Raw genomic sequence first — 18,721 nt, 5'->3', positions numbered from 1 at the left:
ATACTTTCCTGTTTCTTTGTATGCCTTGTCATTTTTTGTTGAAAACTGGACATTTGAATGTGATGAAGTGGTAACTCTGGAAATCAGATTCTCTCCCTTCCCCAAGTTTTGCTGGTTTATTATTATTATTATTATTATTATTATTATTATTATTATTATTATTATTATTGTTTTTGATGTAGGCCATCTCTGTGCCAAGGATCAGCCTGAAGTATAAACTTAAGGTCTTCTCAGGTCTTTTATGAGCCTGCACCTTCCCCTGGCTGTGCAAGATCACTTCTAATTTTCTCCATATATGCAGTTGCTTTTGAATGTCCTAGACTTTAGTGTATGGCTCCCAAAACAGTAAAAAGAGAAAAATGAAGGCAGTGGAGGAAGGACACTGGCCCTTTAAATCCCCCGGAAGTCACTTCATCCTGAGTGGGAGGGGCTTGCAACAAGTTGAGGAAGTGCAACAACAATGGCCACCTATCTGGTTGTCTGCACCTCTGTGATCAAAAGCAGCAATCGTCAATCAGAGCACTGATCCCTGATATTTGGAAGACAGGGTCCTTTTTGCCCTGGCTGCCCACCCTGACTGGCAGGTTGTATGCAGATTGCTCCAGGAACACATGCACAGCTGCCTGCCACATGGCTGGGGGTGCCTGGATAGGTAGCTGTTATTGTGCTCAGAGCTGAAATTGACCCAAATTAATCGCAAGTTACCATCCAAGCCTTCCCCTTGAAGTTGCAAGCCTTCAATAGATGCTAAAGTTCTAAAAAAGTTACATCAGACAGATTCCTCCAGTGCAATTGTTGTTTAGGTGGGGAGACAGATTCCTGGTGCTGCCTACTCTTGCCAAAGATGTTTCAAACAGGACACAGGCAGCATTAACCATACAGAAAAAGATTGATGAATTGTATTACATTAACACTAAACACCTCTGTTCATCAAAAGAAATATTTAAAAGGCAAGCCACAGAGTAGGAAAAGTTATTTGCAGTATATGTGTAATTTGCAAAGAGCATTTATAAAAAGACTCCTACAAAAGAAGAATAATGAGAAGAAGATAATAGGAAAAATGGGCACAAAACTTGAACAGGCTCTTTCCAAAAGAGGATATCTTAATGTTTCAAACAAATGTTTGAAACGGTGTTGAACTTTATTAGTTATCAAGGAAATGCAAATTTAGACCACAGTGAAATACTACTATATAACTACCAGAATGACAATATTTAAAAGACTGACAATGCCAAGGATTGATGAGGTTGAAGAACAACTACAACTTTCATATTGCTGTTAGGAAGCATAAATTTGAAAAACTGTTCAGCAGTATTTACAAAACCAGAACATACACGTATCCTATGATCCAATAATTTCACTCCTACGTGTTTACTCAACAGAAATGCGCACATATTTGTGCACCAAAGGACATGTGGGTGATGGTCATAGAAGCACTATTTACATAGCCAAACAACCTAAATGTTCATCAACAATAGAACAGATAAACTGTGGCATATTGATGCAATGGAATACTACACAACAATGAGAATGAACAAGTTACAACCACAGGCATATGGGTGAATTTCACAAATATACTATTAAACAAACAAAGCCATTCACAAAAGAGTACCTAGGGTATGACTCCATTCAGATAAAGGTCAAAAACAGGAAAAACTAATTAATGATGATGGAAGTCAGGAGACTAGTTGATTCTGGGCATGGGTAAAGACCAGGAGGGTGCATGAGGAGCTTTTCAAGGGTGCTGATAATGTTTTATTCTGATCTGGATGGTGGTGAAACAGGTGTGTTCACTTTGTGAAAATTCATTGAGGTATTTGCACATTTTAAAAATATTTATGTTACTTCCTGTATATGTTATTTTTGCTTACCATACAGATCCCACACAAAAACACACATATGCACAAATATGCACATAAAGATAGAAAATGATTTTAAACACTATATAATTCACAAGCTAAAAAATAAAATACTTATTAAATTAGCAATATCCACAATATAAACAAATAAACACCTCAATAAAAGATGTCTTTAAATCATATTTTTTATGTCTGTATATGATAAATTGCTCTTTTTAGAATTCACTCCCTAGTTCCTTGTTATTTCAGATTGAATAAAATCATTAAAATAGATGTCAGCTTTTATAGACCTGAAGAAATATGACCAACTTTCTCAGGTATAGAAGAGAAATGAAAAGAGCCAAAGACTATTTCCTTTTTGCACACATGAGCTTCAGGTATTAAAACAAAAAAAGTAATACCTGGCCGAGATTGGTATCTATGTTAACTTAGTTACAAACTGATCTTTTGTAGCTTTGAATTAAATGCTATTGTTTTCAATTTGTCACTAAAACATTAAACAAAGGAGATTCCCAAAGACATTTACTTTAAAATGTTCAAAGAATGGGAAGAATTGTTTTTCATTTATAAGTTATCTTTAAATAAATAAGTGATTATTAGGAGATCTGTGAGCTTTTCTCATCTCCATCACTATATCACTTTAGCCAAGTTATTTACCCTTTGGTCAGTTTCATCATCTATAAAATGCAAGAATTGGATAAGGTCCTATTTAGCCTTAGCATTCTATGCATAAAGCAAATGTTGATGAAGTGAAGTTTCCTACTCCAGAGATTGGATTATCCTAGCTAATATTAACTCTTGCATAGAATATACGGAAGGATTCTGTTCATTAATTGTCCCTAAATACGTATCATTCATAACCTCGAAGTCATAATAAGCATTAATTTATGATGCCAATTTAGTGATACCTATTTTGAAAGTGTCTCTACTTTCTTTTAATATTTTGGATTATTAATGTTAAGATTAGCAAGTGGTTGTTTTATAGCTAGAAAATATAATTGTGCTATAATTCTTTAGTATTTTTACTCTGTCCAAAAGGAAATATGAAGTTATAGAACCTCTTTTTCCATTGCATTTTCAGAGAGAGACAACATAAATAATATTCCCTGAAGAATCCTGGGTTTCTCATATATCCCTGGTAATACTGATGAGAAATCTACTGTATACTTGGTAAGAAACAGAATGGTAGGAGGAAAAAACATCAATGATACATCCAGAAGACGGTACTCTTCTAGGAAATGTTATGTTGTTTTCAAACATGTCACCAATCTGTACAAGTTATTTTCAGGAACTGGTCTAACTCTATAAGTGACAAAATCAAAGGAATCTGTTACTATTCAAATTTGGAGATCACCAAGGTGAGAGAATTCAAGGTGGGAGTAATATGAAGGACAACTTGTATCAAAAGTAAACAAAATATCTAAGAAGGGCACTCTGACTCACTGAAATGTAACTTGATAAACACACAAAATGATAGATTCATCACTAAGTTTTCTTTCTAGTTAGAATGTCTATGTTCATGTAGTGTGCTCTGCTTCCCAAGAGCATGGAGAGCAACACTAGATAACTAAACAAGAGCAAATGCTAAAGAAACTGAAATAATATGACTACCTATGCTTTTCAGCCCAAATATTTCTGGTGTTAATATTAGAATGACCTAAAAAAATTCTCAGAGAATACAAAATTTAGAACTGAAAATACCTTTGTGGCAAATATCCAGATAAGTATAGTGCCTCACCCAAGGTCACATAGCCGGATAGTGAAAAAGCCAGGAACAGAACTTGTTACCAATAACAGGCACTGCTCAGTAGTTTTGACCTCCAAGTGGTCAGTAGGCAAAAGACAAACATACAAAAGACACATCTAGTTTTCAGATACTTAAAAGACTTTCTTCATATTATTGCATATGGGCAGGCAAGGTCACATCACAAACCCTATCTAAAGGAATAACACATAAAAAGGTGTACCTTCTCTCTCTCTCTCCCCCTATATACATACACCTCTAAAGATATATAGACATATATATATCTATATAAAGGTATATAATACATATATGTGTATGTATTGGTATATATAAAGGTATATGTGTGTGTATATATATATATACACATACATATATATTTCTGGAAAGATGTTACTATGTGTAATGTGTATATATGTATATGTGTATGTGTATATATATATACCATTACATATAGGAACAATCTTCCCAATCCACTCCCAGTTCTGTGTCCTTCCCCCAACTATAACCTTGCTATAACCTTAGCAAACTGTATCCCATAAAAATCAGAGTAGGGGCCATTATCAAGAAAGGCAAAAGATGGTAACTTTTTATATCTCTTTTCAAAGATCTAAGGATCTTGTCTTGTAGAAGATTGACATTCACTCCCATCCAGTTAGGATTGAAAAATGTTCCCAGGTGAATCCAGGTATTTCCAACTTCTTTAGGTCAATCAAAGATATCACTGAGATTCCTTATGTGGCTTTCACAATATTTAAACGACATAATTTCAGATAACTCCCAAATTGTATAAATCCTGCATAGCAAAGAGAGGGGCGATAAAGAATCCCAGTTCTAATTAAATTATTAAATCCTCATCACAAAAGGCAACTTTAAAAGTGTTCTAAAACAGAAAGGTCTGTAGGAAATAATACTAATGATTTAAAAACTTAAGTTATCACCAGGATGTAAAAGTATATTAAGGAGAATGGAGAGGAATCAAAAGTACACCAAAGGAGGGTTGGAATGTCTACTGGTCCAAACATCAGTGTCTTAAACTAGTTGCCCATTAGAGCTCCTCCCTATTCTTTTTGAATATTCCCTTTTAAACCTGCCCAGCAGAATTCATTTTCTCACTTTTAACTTAATGCTTTTTATGCTTTATCTTGCTGCCCTTTTCCTTTTGTTCATTCAAGATTAATATTAGTCAAAGTTAGACTGTTTTGCTATTTAAAAATTTTTTAATGCAAATAATTCAGTAGGAAATAGGTAAGTAATTAAGGATATTCTTCCTTGAATTATCAGGATAATTGCCTTAATAATCCGCTCCACAAAAATACATGGGTTTCACCTTAGTAAAACTACATATTATTATTAAATCACCTACTACAATCTACAGTACAGCAGACAATCTAAGATCCAGTCTGAATCTTCCAGCCTTTTTGGTAAATGACACAATCACAATTCAAATGACCCACAAAGATGACCAGGACACTCTCTTTTTCCATTTCAGGGCTCTGCTACCACAGTATTCTCAGAAAGACTCTATCCATATTGTTGCAATTATAAACAACAGAAGCTTCCTGCTTATACCGTCTCAGGTTAGCAACCTAGGGAAGAGAAAGCACCTTTTTCCAGAAGTGCCAGCAAAATGTGCCAGGACTGATACTCCCTCATCATGACCTGGTTTGGGACATACACCCATCCCTGACATAGCACGGGAGTTTTCTCTTTGGCCCAACCTGGGTTTTCACGTCCTTTGGAGTCAGAAGGTAGACTCAGGCCCACCCAAATTATATAGACTGATTGGAAGGAAGGAGTATTTTTCCTTGCACAAAACCTGGTTCTCTTACCAGGAGAGAGAATGGATGCTTGTCTGAGGGGCAAGAAACAGCAATGTCCACTAACACGACACATACTCTAGAAAGGACATAATTACCTCATGAAAACACATATGATACCATGAAATATTCGTAAAGATAGTATTTTAAGGTGTCAATATATTTTTGTATTATGAATGATCATTACTACAACTTTTAGTACCTTACACATAAAGATGTCATCTTCTGAAAGACTGTGAACTTTGTATGCCAATTGGAAAATTATAAAACATTATTGTCTTTTTAACAGTAGGCCAAGGAACTAGAGAATCAGAAAATTCCAAATATTACTTCATAAGGACTATAAAAATTTTTGTGTGTGTGTTTCAAACTTTTTAATTTAAAAATTTTTCATAGTTAAAAAATCATTTATACATTCAGCCATTTAAAAAAATAAACTGTTACATTTAAATGACACCTATAGTTTTTTTTATGGCTATTTACAGAGATCTCGAACTTCTTGTAAAATCTGTTACCACAGTAATCTCAGCAAATAATTAGCTCCTTAGGGAAAATCCAACTCTTCATAACTGCTAGTTGAAACAGAAAATAGCCTTTAGCTCTTCTTCCTAAATTATGGTACATTTACTACTTATACATTGCTGCCCACTATATTTGTAAGGAAAACAAATTTTTTTCTTAGAAATGCTTTCAGACATTGTATCCACCTCCTTAAAACATTTAAAGATGAAAAATTATTTCATTTTAAGTAGACTATTAACAGGTTTAGAAAAATTAATACACCACAGACTTTATAGCCTTAGAAATTATTTTAAAAATGAAAAGCCAACTCGGTTCTTTTTTCCCCCATCTCACAGTCCCTTGTGGTTAGAAACAGACAACAAACTAAGTGCAATGAACATTCTTTCTGCTTACTCAAGGCAAATGACTATTTTCAAGCTACGAGTATTAAATGTATCTCTAAATAGTTCATAAATAATAATGTGAAGTGTAAATACTGAATTCTAATGTAAATATGTTTTATCATTTATGTATATCACAGTTTATTCTAAAAGCATTTTAAAGCAACTTAAAAGAGGCCAAAAATAGAGCAAAATAAAATAAAGAAAAGCAAAAGGAAAATAGGAGTATGAAAGCTAGTTGAAGCCAAGAATGAAGTTTATACTCAATATGCATTCTAAAGAGTTCACTTGCTAATTGTGGGTGTTGACCTATGTACTTTAGTCTCAAAACTCCCAAAGTGATAATAGTAGGTTACAAAATAAAATAGTAATCAGCAAAAGAGAATCATAGGTTGTAGATGAGGTACATATTTGTAAACATTAGAAGCTGGAAAACTCAGTATATATTATACTTTACTACATATATTATACTTTACATATATAATATATTAGGAAATATATATAAAGAAAGAGACAGAGAGAGAGAATGAGAGAGAGAGAGTAGGGAATACATATGATTATGTTTATATCTTAGATTGACTATCTGTAGATAAAATAATTGTAATGCTTTCCTCCAAATTATTTTTTATGACTCTCAGTAGTTATGGCTAGAAATATAATGAGGTACATGATGCTGAAAATAACATACAGGGTCAAGGTCCAGAGATCTACATGTTATGTACTGAGATCCTAAACTTTCATCATCAAAAGCATCTAAAACCATGGGCAAGGGTCTTTTAGACATTGTACAAAGAAACTCTTTCTGTTTGGGATAAACTAGAGTCTCCTAGAAACCAGGTTGGCTTTTATACAAGCTCAATAGGACCTTATTGCAGAGTGGCTAAAAGAGCAAGTTCTGGCAAGAATGGTTGAACATTTGAAAATCAATAAATATAATCTATCACATCAATAGGCTAAAAAGGAAAGATCATATGATCATAGCAATAAATGAAGAAAAAGCATTTGACAAAATCCGGCACCCATTCATGATAAAAATTCTCAATAAACTAGGAATAGAGGGGAACTTCTTCAACTTGATAAAGAATTTTAACTTGAAAAAACCCACAGCTAACATCATATTTAATGGTGAGAAACACAAAGCTTTCCCACTCAGATCAGGTACAAGGCAAAGATGTCCCTTCTCACCACTCCTTTTCAACATCGTACTGGAAGTTCTAGGTAATGCAATAAGATAAGAAAAGGAAATAAAAGATACATGAATTAGGAAGGAAAAAATAAAACTGTCTGTTCACAGAGATCATGATTATCTATGTAGAAAATCCAACAAGATCGATGAAAAAGCTCTTGGAACTAATAAGCAATTAGCAGGATACAAGCTTAATATACAAAAGTTAATCATTTTCCTATATACCAACAATGAACAAGTGGAATTTGACATTAAAAAAACAATACCATTTACATTAGCACCTCGAAAAATGAAATACTTAGATATGAAACTAACAAGATATATCCAAGATCTATATGAGAAAAACTACAAAGCTCTGATAAAAGAAATCAAAGATGAACTAAAGAAATGGAGAGATATTTCATGTTCAGGCGTAGGAAGACTCAATACTGTCAAGATTTCAGTTCTTCTCAAATTGATCTAGAGATTCAATGCAATCCCAATCAAAACAACAGTCATTTATTTTATGGATATTGACAAATTGATTCTAAAGTTTATATGGAGAGGCACAAGATCCAGAATAGCTAACACAATACTGAAAAAGAACAAAGTTGGAGGACTGACACCACTCAACTTTAAGACTGACTATAAAGCTACAGTAATCAAGACAGTGTGGTATTGATGAAAGAATAGACAGATAGATCAACGGTACAGAACACAGAGCCCAGAAATAGACCCACATAAATATAGTCAACTGATCTTGACAAAGGAGCAAAAGTAAGATAATGGAGAAAAGATATTCCTTTCGGCAAATGGTGTGGAAACAATGGGATATCGCATGCAAAAAAAAAAAAAAAACAATCTAGACACAGTCTTTACACCCTTTACAAAAAATTAACTCAAAATGGATCACAGACCTAAATATAAAATGCAAAACTACAAATCTAGAAGATAATATAAGGGAATTCTAGATGACCTTGGGTATGGCAGTGGCTTTTTAGATACAACAGCAAAGACGCAGTCCATAAAAGAAATAATTGATAAGCTGGACTTAGTTAAAATTAAAAACCTCTTCTCTGTAAAAGACACTGTGAAAAGAATGAGAAGACAGACTAAGAGAATATATTTACAAAAGACACATCTGATAAAGAACTGTTATCTAAAATATATAAAGAACTCTTAAAACTCAACAATAAGAAAACAAACAACCCAATTAAAATAATGGGCCAAGGATCTTAACAAACACTTCACCAAAGAAGATACAGAGATGGCAAATAAGCTTATGAAAAGATGCTCCACATCATATGTCATCAAGCAAATGAAAACTAAAACAACAATGATATACCACTACATGCCTATTAGAATGACCAAAATTCAGAACCTGACAACATCGAAGCTGCCAAGGATGTGGAACAACAGGAATTCTCATTCATTGCTGGTGGGAATGCAAAATGGTATAGCCACTTTGGAAGACAGTTTGGTGGTTTCTTATAAAACTCTTACCACACAATCCAGCAATCATGCTCTTTGGTATTTACCAAAGGAGTTGAAAACTTATATCCACACAAAACCTGAATGCGGATGTTGATAGCAGCTTTATTTGTTATTGCCAAAACTTGAAAGAAATCAAGATGTCCCTCAGTAGGTGAATGGATAAGTAAACTGTTGTACATACAGACAATGGAATATTATTCAGCACTAAAAATAATTGAGCTATCAAGTCACGGAAAGACATGGAGGAAACATAAATGTATATTACTAAGTGAAAGAAGCCAATCTGAAAAGGATACATAGTATATGATTCCAATGAAAAGGCAAAACTATGGAGACAGTAAAAAGATCACTGGGTGCCAGGGGTTGGAGGTGGCGGAGGGATGAATAGACGGAGCATGGAACATTTTCAGGGCAGTGAAAATACTCTGCATGATACCATAATGATAGATATATATCATTATGTATTTGTTAAAACCCATAGAATGTACAACACCAAGAGTAAATAGTAATGTAAATTACGGACTTTGGGTGATTATGATGTATCAATGTAAGTTCACTCATTGTAACAAATGTACCACTCTGGTGGGGATGTTGGTAATAGGGGAGGCTATACATTTGTGGAGGCAGGGGCATATGGGAAATCTCTGTACCTCCCTCTCAGTTTTGCTGTGAACCTTAAACTGATCTAAAAATTTAAGTCAATTAAAAAAAAAGCAAGCTCTGGAAACAACAGACTTAGGGTGGAATCTTATCAGTACCATTTACTGCCTGATGGTAGACAAGTGTCTTAAACTGTCTTACTTTCTTCACATCATAATAAGAGTAATAACAGAACTTACTACATGGATTTGTTATAAGAATTAAATAAGAAAATAAAAGTGTTCAGACACAGGGCCAGTATGATTATCTCCACCACCATTATCATCTCCGTCTTCATCATTGCCATTATCATCCTCATTATCATCTATGGAATCTGTATTTTGAAAAGAATCAGCAGAACTTATAACTCAGCCTCTCAATTCGCTGTCCTCAAGCATCAATTCTAAAGGTAGTATTCCTACACAGAGTAACAATGTGCATTTTATGTCTATCCTTGAGAAATGTCCAAGTGTAGAGGACTATGTTAGTGTCATTCAAACCATTAAGTCAGTTGCAATAGAAATAATAAAATGAGAACTAAGTCAACTGTCTTTTATCTATCTTTCAATGTCACCAAGGCAAAGTTCTTAAAACTGGTGTTTGTTATAAGTTCACTACTTAATTGATTCTGATCAACTCAAGCCAGAATGATTTTACATTTGTCCTACTACGGACTGCCTTTTCAGCATGTGCTAACACTACAGTTTGAAGAGGCTAAATGGTTTGTTCTAAATAGCCATTTTTACGTGGTAAGATAAGGTAGAGTTAAAATTAGAGATTTGAAGCACCAGACATAACAGAGAAGGCAGGTCAGGCTCAGATTCAAAGAAGCAGAATCCTGGAAGCACCCAAAGCTCATTGATTGATATACGGGGGATACAAGGAAGAATGGGTACAGAAAATGAAAGACGCATAAAGTCATTGCTAAAAGAGAGCATTAAGAATCAAGAACACAGTTTCAAGGAAAAAGGAAAGGTAATGAAAGATAGGAATGGAAAAATTCCCATATACCGTTCCCACGTATCATATCATTACTTTTTAGAAGGCAAGTAGAGCTTACTCTTCAGCTTCCTGCTTAATTAACCCACTTGATCACTTACAGATTCAAAATTAATTTACTCATCTTTCTGCAAATAGCCTAAAATATGTTTTATAACAGTCACAGTCAGCAACAACAGAAAGCATAGGATCTTGAAATCAGGCGTAGCATAGCATCCTGGGTATCTGGTGTCAGCAGAGCATGTAATAAGGTAGTTTCTCAGCAGTGGGTGCTTGGAAAAGTCGTTGGCAGTGCTAAATCAAGGGTTTGGTAGGATTCTTGTGATCTCCCTCATTCCATGCACCTTCAAGTCCACACCCCCAGAACCCCTTTCCAATCAGATTGCTACCTCCAAACTGCTCCTAGGGGTTACCACAGCTTGGTGTCAAATAGACCTAGGCTGGACCCCCAATTCACCTATTGACAGGACAAGTTATTTAGCCATTCTCAGTTCCAGGACTCACTACAGTAAAACGGGGATTATAACAACTGTCCCAACAAGTGTTATGGAAATCAAATGAGATAGTGTTGCAAAGTTCCTAGCTATACGCCTGACCATATAGTGGTAGGTATTATAGGCAGAGGAGTAATTCAGCAGTGTTGGCCTTACAGGAGAGTATGGTCTTCCAGTGGTTGAAAGATCCTTTTAGAGACAGAAAGCCTTGTTCTAACCCAGTCCACCTCTTTCCCACTGTGGGAACCTAAGCTATCAGTGCCTCAACCTCATCATCTACAAAATGAGGTTGGATTAGAAGTGGAAGATCATCTCTAAGGTACCCTTCCCCTGCTATGAAATCCCATGGCTGCACAAGTGTCCCCAATTAGTAATTAATATCCCAACTTAGGAATTTTCCAATGAATTTCTCTTTGAGATTAATAGTCTTACGTTGAACTCCCTTCCTGTGTCCTCTAGTTTTCATCACCAATATTTCAAATGATCAAGAACATGTAAGATGATACTAACCCTAAAGAAGGGAGTTTAGTATTGTGAGATGATCAAAAACTTTTGGAACTAGGCAGACCTTGCATTAAATTCTGAATCTGCCATATTAGTTATGTAACCTTGAACAAGTTATTTCAGCTGCCTAACAATTTGTTTTCTATTCTGAAGAATGAGGCTAATAAATAATACTTAGCTTAAAATGCTATGGTGTGAGAACTTGAATTAATGCTCCTGGCATCTAGTAGGCACTCAATATTATGAGGTTATTTTATTTCAGTGACTCAACCAAAACGCCCTGAAAGAATCAAGAGAAATCAGCTTTAATCCTTCTAGATATGCTTAATACATTTTTGATAAAAGAATATGGCAGTGTTTCAAGCAAATTTTACCAAAAAATCCTGTGTAATTTAAAATAAAATTTAAAGCAACAGTGAGTTATAAAAATGATTGCTCTAATTTTGCTACCAAATTGTGGCAAGGTAAGACTATTGAACATGCGAAATGTACCTCAGATTGAACTATCAAGAATTACAACCACATCAAGAAATGCATTTTAAATTGTTGTAATGAGCACACATTAATGGTGACACAAAAATTGTTGTTCACTTCTGAAAGACCCCCAAACTGAATACTTAAGTACTATTTGAAAACCTATTTTCATAAAGTATAATAATTAGAAAGATTATTTGCGAATAATGAAAGACCATTTCAAAGCCAGGAAGAAAACTATAGATTGGCTCACTTTTCAGCTCTCATGTCATTCGTTCAATAAGTTTATTTAAAAATCTTTCTGATCTCTTACTCTGACTCACTGAAAGCAAATTTTGAAAAGTGAAAAACCTATAGAGCTTTTCATTTTCTATTAAGTATCATCTACAAATCCAACATCAATAAAATATGACAACCCTGGACCTGAAAATGACAGCCTTTATATTGTTCTAACACATTGTCTAGCCTATCGGCAGAACAATCACTAAAATCAGCAGGAAGGAAGATCAACCAGCGAAAATAGGAATGCGAATTTAATTCAAGTGCCTGGGAATACTAGGTTACTTTTATATATTCTCAGCACTGATTAATAAGTCATAACACTTTTAAAAAATAAACATATGAGTGTAATTGACTAAAGAAGCATAAGTTTCATGAAGGTAGTGGTCATTTCTGCCTTGTTAGGTGCCTGGAAAAATTCAGCTAATATTTATTGAGCACCTGCTATACCCAGGCACCTTCTAGGTGCTGTGTTACAGTACTAAATAAAAAAGAAACACAAGATTATGGCTCTGGTGATTTTAAAAAGAGAATAAATGATAAATAAATGACCAAAATAATTGCACAGTATGGTAAGCGCTACAAAGCTGTGAAGGATGTTATAGAAAATTATTAGGGTCGGGGGTGCTGATTTAGCTTCCATACTCAAGGAAGGTCAAGGAAAGCTTCTCCAAGCTGAGGCCTTAATGACAAGAAGGAGACTGCTATGGAGATAACTGATCACAGAAAATTTCAGACAGAAGATACAGCAAGTGCCTAAGTGTTTTGGCAAATACAACCTTGAGTCTGGTGTATTAGAAGTACAAAAATAGAGCAGCTATGTCTGGAGATCACACAGAATGGAGGAGAGTGGAAGGAGACGCAGTCAAAGGGCAGATGAGCCAAGTGAGGAAATTAAGATTCCACTCTAAGAATACAGTCTTCCCTCTGTATCCATGGGGGATTGGTTCCAAGACGCCCCATGGATACCAAAATCCCCAGATACTCAAGTCCCTTACATAAAATGGTGTAGTATTTGCATATAACCTATGGACATCCTCTCGTATCCTTTTTTTTCAGGTGTACATCATTATATTTCAATTTCTGTGTAGATTACATCATGTTCACCATGCAAAGACTAATGACACTCCATCACCATACACATGTGCTTAATCACCCCTTTCATCCTCCTCTCTCCCCACTTCCCCTCTGGTAACCATCAATCCAATCTATGTCTCTATGTGATTATTTGTTGTTGTTTTTCTCTTCTATTTATGAGTGAGATCATACAGTATTTCACTTTCTCCCTCTAACTTATTTCGCTTAGCATAGTACCCTCAAGGTCCATCCATGTCACAAATGGCCAGATTTCATCCTTTTTTATGGCTGAATAGTATTCCATTATGTATATATACTACATCTTCTTTATCCATTCATCCCTTGATGGGCACCTAGGTTGCTTCCAAGTCTTGACTATTGTGAATAATGCTGCAGTGAACATAGGCGTGCACGTATCTTTACACATTCATGTTTTCATGTTCTTTGGATAGATACCCAGCAGTGGAATAGCTGGATTGTATGGTGGTTCTATTCTTAATTTTTTTAGGAATCTCCATACTGTTTTCCATAGTAGTTGCACCAGTTTACACTCCCACCAGCAGTGTATGAGAGTTCCCTTCTCTCCACATCCTAGGCAACACATGTTATTCTGTCTTGTTAATTACAGCCATTCTGATGGCGTGAGGTGATATCTCATTGTAGTTTTGATTTGCATTTCCCTGATAATTAGTGATGTTGAGCATCTTTTCATGTGCCTGTTGGCCATCTGTATATCTTCTTTGGAGAAATGTCTGTTCAGATCTTTTGCCCAATTTTTTAATTGGGTTGTTAGTTTTCTTGTTGTTGAGATGTATGACTTCTTTATATATTTTGGATATTAACCCCTTATCAGATATACGGTTTGCAAATATCTTCTCCCAATTGTTAGGTTGTCTTTTCGTTTTGTTGATGGTTTCCTTTGCTGTGCAGAAGCTTTTTAGTCTGATGTAGTCCCATTTGTTTATTTTTCCTACTAGTTCCCTTGCCTGGTCAGACATGGTACTTGAAAATACGCTGCTAAGACTGATGTCAAAGAGCGCACTGCCTATGTTTTCTTCTAGACATTTCCTGGTTTCAGGTCTTATATTTAAGCCTTTAATCCATTGTGAGTTAATTTTTGTGCATGGTGTAAGAAAATGGTCTAGTTTCATTCTTTTGCATGTGGCTGTCCAGTTTTCCCAGCACAATTTATTGAAGAGACTTTCCTTTCTCCGTTGTGTGTTCTTGGCTTCCTGGTCAAATATTAGCTGTCCATAGATGTTCAGGTTTATTTCTGGGCTCTTGACTCTGTTCCATTGATCTGTGTGTCTGTTTTTGTGTCAGTACCATGCTTTTTAGTTACTATAGCTTTGTAGCATATTTTGAAATCAGGGAGTGTGATACCTCCAGCTTTGTTCTTTTTTCTCAGGATTGCTTTGGCTATTCGGGGTCTTTTGTTATTCCATATACATTTTAGGATTCTTTCTTCTATTTCTGTGAAAAATGTTGTTGGAACTTTGATAGGGATTGCATTGAATCTGTAGATTGCTTTAGGAAGTACGGACATTTTAACTATGTTAATTCTTCCAATCCAAGAGCACGGAATATCTTTCCATTTCTTTGTGTCTTCTTTAATTTCTTTCAACAATGTTTTATAGTTTTCAGTGTACAGATCTTTCACCTCTTTGGTTAAGTTTATTCCTAGGTATTTTATTCTCTTTGTTGCAATTGTAAATGGGATTGTATTCTTAATTTCTCTGTCTGCCTTTAACTTCATTGTTAGTGTATAGAAATGCAACTGATTTCTGTATGTTGATTTTGTACCCTGCAACTTTGCTGTAGTTGTTGATTATTTCTAATAGTTGTGGTTTGATGGCTTTCTTTAATATTATGTTTGGGTTCATTTCTCTTAATTTTTTGTGTATTATAGGTTTCTGATTTGAGATTACCATGAGCTTCATATATAATAACGTATGTATATGGCAATCTATACTAAGTTGATGGTCTCTTTAGTTTGACCTCTTTCTAAAAGCTCTACTTTTTTTCTCCTCTCCTCCCACATTTTATGTTTTTGATATCATATCTAACCTCTTTTGTGTGTGTGTGTGTATCTGTTACTCTCTCATCATGGAAATAGATAATTTTAGTATTTTTGTCCTTTGACCTTCATATCATCTTCATAGGTAGTTGATCTGCTACCTTTACTGTATTTTTGCCTTTATTAGTGATTTTATTGGGTTTTTTTTTTTGGATAATTTTCTCATTCCTATTTGTGGTCTTCTCTTTCCCACTTAAATAAGTCCCTCAGCATTTCTTGTAAGGCTGGTTTCTTGGTGATAAACTCCTTTAGGTTTTGCTTGTCTGGAAAACTCTTTCTCTCTCCTTCCATTCTGAATGATAACCTTGCTGGGTAGAGTATTCTTGGCTGTAGGTTTTTTCCTTTCAGCACTTTAAATATATTGTGCCACTCTCTTCTAGTCTGTAAGGTTTCTGCTGAGAAGTCAGCTGATAGCCTTATGAGGTTTCCTTTGTATGTAACTTGTTGCCCTTCTCTTGCAGCTTTTCGGATTCTCTCTTTATCTTTAATTCTTGACATTTTAATGATAATGTGTCTTGGTGTGGGCCTCTTTGGGTTTATCTTGTTTGGTGATCTTTGTGCTTCCTGTACCTGGATGTCTGTTTCCTTCTTTAGGTTAGGAAAGTTTTCAGCTATTATTTCTTCAAATAGTTCTCTGCCCCTTTGCCTCCCTCTTCTCCTTCTGGGACACCTATAATACAGATGTTAGTACACTTGATGTTGTCCCAGAAGTCCCTTAGATTGTCCTCGTTCTTTTTAATTCTTTTTTCTTTTATCTGTTCAGCTTGGGTGATTTCCTCTAGTCATTCGTGCAGCTCACTGATCTGTCCTTCTGTATCATCTACTCTGCTATTGAGTTCCTCTGGTAAAATTTTCATTTCCAGTATCTTATTCTTCATTTCTGATTGGTTCTCTTTTATATTTTCCAGTTCTTTGTTGAAGTTCTCACTGAGTTCATCCATTCTTCTTCCAAGATCAGTGAGCATCCTTATGACTTTTTGTTTGAACACTTTATCAGGTATATTGTTTATTTCTGCTTCATTTAGTTCTTTTTCTGGGGTTTTATCCTCTTCCCTTACTTGGAACATATTCCTTTGTCTCCTCATTTTGCCTATTTCTCTGTGCTTATATCTATGTATTAGGTAGGTTAGCTACATCTCCCAATCTTGGAGAGGTGGCCTTATGTAAGAGATGCCTTATGAGGCCCAGTAGTGTGCTTCCCTCTCGTCACCAGTTTCAAATGTTCTAGGAGTGTCCCCTGTGTGGGCTATGTGTGTCCTTCTGTTATGGCAGAGTTGCTCTTGCTGTAGGTGCCCAGAGAGGCTAGGCTGTCCCCCTGGCCAGCTGGTTGTAATGCTCAGTTACGTGTGGACCCTTCAGTCACTTTGTCAGGTGTGGGGAGCCCCAGCACAGTTGGCTGCAAGGTCTAATAGCACGTTCCTGTTGCAGTTTTTCTGTTAAGTGAGTAGGCCCCCAGCAATGGCTTGTTGCTAGGCTCAGGGGTTTATAATTGCTGGAGGCCTCCTGCCTGCAAGGCTGTTGTCAGTTCTCTCAAGATTGCAGCTGAGTGGGGCAGCCCCAGGCATGGGAGTATCCAATTGTTTCAGGCTTTGGAAGGTGTGGCCAATCTCCTATGTGGTGGTTTGAGAAGCATAAGTCTGCTGCAGCTGAATAGCCCCACCGCCCACAGGGCCACACACCCCAGGAACACAGTCCTGCCCCATGAGCATACCCTGATGCACTGAAGTAGACCCAGTCGCCCCACTGCAGAGGCCCCACATGCTCCACCAATGCCCCGTACACCCTACCCACTCCTCGTGTGCACCCTACCACGCAGAGGTGGACCCACTCGCCTGGCTGCAGAGTTTTCAGGCACTCCACCTATGCAGGCCCACAAGTTGCCTGAGGGCTTGCTGTTGGGTGGGACTGGTCCCTAGGGTGGGCTGCCTGCCCTGCCTGGGCTGGATTATATTGGTGCTCTAGTGGGTGGGGCAGACCCTGGGCTAACAGGCCAGGGGAAGAACTCCAATGGTGTCTGCCAGTGTCTGTATCAGCATGCCTGTACTAGGTCACAACAGCTGCCACCAATGTCTCAGTCCTTGGAGAGGTCTCACCTTTCACCGAGATGCACACAAAGCCTATCTGGTGAGTCTCTTTTCACCAAAGTACCATGCACCTTTCTTTCTGGTGATTTTATGTTGCTTTCCAAAATGGGTGAATTTGTGCATGGACCCTTTAAGAGCATGCTTATTTTCCCTTATGTCTGACAGCTTTTCCGGTGGTATTCCTCATTGTTGTTAGTAGCTAGCAAAGCCAGGTATTAGGACACTTGTCTTGGTTGTGCTGAGTCCAAAAGCTGCTTACAATGGTAATGCTCCTCTGCTGAGATCCCCCGCTCCTCAAGGGAAGGCTTCATACTTTAAGATTGCTCCTGGCCAGCCGTGAAGTGTCACAGCTTGTGAAACTGGCTTTTTTCTCTCCAGAAAGGAATTTCTACATCGTCCACCTCAGTCAGCACTGTCCCTTGTTGAGGGGGTTCTTTTTATCCAGTTTTCAGTTCTCTCTCAGGGGTAATTGTTCCAAGAGTAGTTGTAAACTTGTTGTGTCCACTGAGGAGGTGAGTTCAGAGTCTGCCTACGCTGCCATCTTGACACTGTCAGCCCCTCCCTTATACTTTAAATCATCTCTGGATTACTTATAATACCCAATACAATGTAAATAATTGTTACATGGTATTGTTTAGGGGATAATGACAAGAAAAAAAAAGTCTGTACATGTTCAGTACAGCCACAACCATCATAGGCCTTTTGATCCGCAGTTGGTTGAATCCCCAAATGCAGAACCCGCGGATACAGAGGGCCGACTGTAATGGGAAGCCACTGGGAGATTTTAAAGGAACTTTCAGGTGGCTGTGCAAAGAAGGGATAGTAGGGAGGCAAAAGTGGAAGTAGGAGGTATCAGTTAGGAGCTATCATAATAATCTAGGCTCAAGATGATGAGCTTTGGATTAGGATGATAAGAGAAAAATGGAGAGAAGTAGTCAAATCAGAATACATATTTGAAGCTAGGTCTTAGATGACTAGCTTCTGGGCTGGACTGAAAGAAAGAAAGGGGTCATGTTTTTGGTTTGAGCTATTTACACAAGATGGATAAGATGCAAGAGGAACAAATTTGGGTGGCAAGGGTTTTAATCATTGTTTCTTTTCTGCTATGGATAT

The 18,721-nt window shown here is 36.5% G+C and overlaps 1 long non-coding RNA gene across 1 annotated transcript in view; it reads right to left on the bottom strand.

The window, feature by feature from the left end:
- Positions 1–11,801: 11,801 nt before the first annotated feature.
- The window catches only part of LOC131418893 (uncharacterized), an 89,187-nt gene continuing 82,267 nt past the window's right edge, over positions 11,802–18,721 (bottom strand). The window contains exon 4 of the long non-coding RNA XR_009223067.1: positions 11,802–11,897. This is a non-coding gene — a long non-coding RNA (uncharacterized LOC131418893). The remainder of the gene's footprint in view (positions 11,898–18,721) is intronic.

The sequence above is a fragment of the Diceros bicornis genome, chromosome 2, assembly GCF_020826845.1.
Source record: "Diceros bicornis minor isolate mBicDic1 chromosome 2, mDicBic1.mat.cur, whole genome shotgun sequence".
NCBI classification, from domain to species: Eukaryota; Metazoa; Chordata; class Mammalia; order Perissodactyla; family Rhinocerotidae; genus Diceros; species Diceros bicornis.
The sequence above is the reverse complement of the archived record's forward strand: the minus strand, read 5'-3'. Positions and strand labels throughout refer to the sequence as shown.